Source organism: Cibotium barometz, chromosome 20 (genome assembly GCF_041138505.1).
Source record: "Cibotium barometz isolate CiBa-2024 chromosome 20, ASM4113850v1, whole genome shotgun sequence".
Classification (NCBI taxonomy): domain Eukaryota; kingdom Viridiplantae; phylum Streptophyta; class Polypodiopsida; order Cyatheales; family Cibotiaceae; genus Cibotium; species Cibotium barometz.
In genome coordinates, this window is record NC_141065.1 from 19805858 (window position 1) to 19808980 (window position 3123).

General features: G+C 44.4%; 1 long non-coding RNA gene across 1 annotated transcript; it reads right to left on the reverse strand.

Moving 5' to 3' along the window:
* Nucleotides 1–934: 934 nt before the first annotated feature.
* Nucleotides 935–2252, reverse strand: LOC147627640 (uncharacterized). The gene is made up of 2 exons (XR_015268278.1): nt 2112–2252; nt 935–1411 (listed from the first exon to the last, which is right to left on the reverse strand). It is a non-coding gene; the product is annotated as an uncharacterized LOC147627640 (long non-coding RNA).
* Between the last annotated feature and the right edge of the window lie 871 nt (nt 2253–3123).

Genomic DNA, 3123 nt, shown 5'->3' on the forward strand with positions numbered 1-3123 from the left:
TAACATGGGCAGCTAGCACTCACTAGTGCAATGGTAATCAACCTCTTGTAAAGTGTTAACACCTTTTATACAGTGATGGTAACTAGCCTCACTAACAAAGGTGGTAATGATACAGTGATGGTAACTAGCCTCACTAACAAAGGTGGTAACTAGCCTTGCTATTTAGATGGTTACTACCATTACAAATAACCCTCTCCACTGGTATAGTGCTGCAAACAATAGGTGACTATTGGTATTTGCAAGTGCAATAGTGCTCTTTAACATTGTCTAAATAGTTACAGCTTCTGGTTCCTTAGTGTTATAAAGGGTGAAGTGATAACCAATTACCTTATGTAAAGTGGTAACAAGTATCGCTACCTAACCACTGATAGTTAATAACTACAATTGGTTTTTTTAATGGTAGGTGTACCACAACATCTGGTACAGTGCTGCAACTAGTACTTCCACTAACACTAGTTATCCCCCGTAGTATTTGATGGCAACTCTAGCACTCCAGCTGTGAGTAGGTTACCTTCTCTCTAGCTAGAATGAGTAGGTTACCTTCTCTAGCATTCTAGCTGTGAGCCTTGTATGTTCTCGTCCTAGTCATTTTGATGAAATGTAATCAATATTGTTTACCTTTGAACAAAAAAACACTCAGCACTGGTAGTTAACGCACACCTCCACTAGAGTGTGGTAACTAGCTTTTCACAATTTGGATGGTTACTACCATTACCAATACCCTCCTCCACTCCCACAGTGCTGCAACCAGTAGTTACCTTTGGTATTTGCAGATGCAGTGTCCTCCAATCCAGATACAAAATTCACCATCACAAACAAAACAAAACATATTCACCATCAGGATACAACACACATTCACAATCAGAAACTATCAAAACTACCCATGATTGGCAGGCGTTAAAACCCACAAAAGGAGACAGTTTGCACCAACAAAAGGAGAAAGGTGTCTACATAATAAATAAATGTGGCATATTAAAAGAAACGAGGCATGAACAAGCCAAGACAACAGTCTCTGCTACACTATGGTGCAAAAGTAGGTGCATCATCTCTCTGTCTCCATTTATAACATCTATGTCTCCACTCTGATCCCAAAAAGAATAACGAAGAACATAAGCTGCTGCAATCTGCCTGAAAGGCCGTGTGTGTGTGTGTGTGTGTGTGTGTGTGACGCGCACATGTGCACACGAGTATTTGGCTTTAATACAAAAGAGTCCCCAAAAGAAGGGAAAACAAGCTGAGCAAAGCCAAAGTGGAAGAGCCCAGCTCTGCTGATAACCCTGCACCCGATGCAGGGGCGGGGGCAGGGCTTTGGGCCATCACTGTTGTGATGAACAGCACCAGCAATGCTGTCACAAAAGCCATAGTTGCAGCTCCAGATGCCATTAACCCTTGATAATAAAGAAGCCTTTGCCTGCAACAACAAAATACCTGAGATCAAAGATCCATACACGGCCGCATCCTGCCCGACAACCCCAACACCCTCCACTGGAACATATACACACGCATTTAAAAACACAGCATACATCCCTACATTCATGCAAGCCCTATTAGCACCACATCCGCACACACTCATGATCTTCATGTGCAGAGTACTATCTCATATACCAGATTCACCCCAACATACAAGCAACCTGCGATAGCATCCGAAACACAACCTTTTGATCCTCACGTGCACGCACAACACATACATACAATCTCTTGATCCTTACAAGAGCTCTCTCTCTCTCTCTCTCTCTCTCAAACACACACACACACACACACCACACACACACACACACCATACACACACAAATCAAAGCAGAAATTATGTCCCTAGGTTTAAGGGACGCTAAAAAAAGAAGGCAGAGCCACATGCAACACATGTGAAGACATGAGCACATACAAAAGACATATACGCACACGCACAGAAGAGGAGGAGAGCCAGGGAAAGCGAAGCGTATATATACTCTATTGCTACAAAAAAACCAGCTCAACAAACCACCAAAAATTCAAGAGAGGATGGCAGGGGATGGTCGGGGGTTCATTTGGCCCTTCGATTTTCACTAACTGTTAAGGTTTCCTTCAAATTCGAGGGTTTCTAACAACAAAAACAAAGGAGGGAGAGATCGTACCTGGGCAAGGGATGTGGAGAGAGGAGGGGGGGGATGGTTCTGTGCTGCACAGGGACGATGACTAGGCTTCCGCAGCTCAAGGGTGAAGGTGGAAGGGCAAGGGCATGCAAATATTGCGTGAGAGCAGAGTTGTACCGCAGTAAAGGCAGGCGAATGGGGAGGACGGGAGAAAGAAAGAGACGGGGGAAATGGTTGGGGGGGGATGTCCTGCCACGTGTGTGAGTGTGGGTGTGTCACGTGTGTGAGAGAGAGAGAGAGAGAGAGAGAGATTCTATTATGGGCATCCTATGAGCAATCACATCGGTCTGTGCGCACGTGTATATGTAGATGATTGGCATCCATGGATCCTATTGTTGTGCCTCAGCACTATATCACACGCGCGTGATATAGTGCTGAGGCATTGTTGTGTGTGTATATGTAGATGATTGGCATCCATGGATCCCATTGTTGTGCCTCAGCACTATATCACGCGCATGTGATATAGTGCTGAGGCATTGTTGTGTGTGTATGATCAGCAATCCCATTAACATACACGTGCACATATGTGTCTGTATAGATTGACTGATGATTAATTCCATGGAAGTAATGAGAAATCACATTGCTCTATGATGAGCAATCATGTGCATACGTGTGTGTAAATGCAATTTTTTTTTTCACTATGGGAGTGGGTAGATTCGAGCCCCCAGCACCTCCACTTAAGGAGGTACAGGTGTGCTACCACCTCTGTGCTACAACCCAAACGGCATGTATAAATGCACATTAATTGATTGTTTTACATCGAAACTAGCGTACGAGACAATAAAAAACAAAATCAAGTTCATCTTTCCCAACGTAGCAAGCTTGCCACATTTCTATTAGGCACATGCATGCACGTGTGCACGTGTATGTGCACGCACACACATACCCACCCACCCATGTACATGCTTAGGTGTAAATGTGTGTGTGTGCGCGCGTGTGCGCACATCACAGAGAGAGAGAGAGAAGGTGTTCCTATGACGCATGCTAGTTGGAG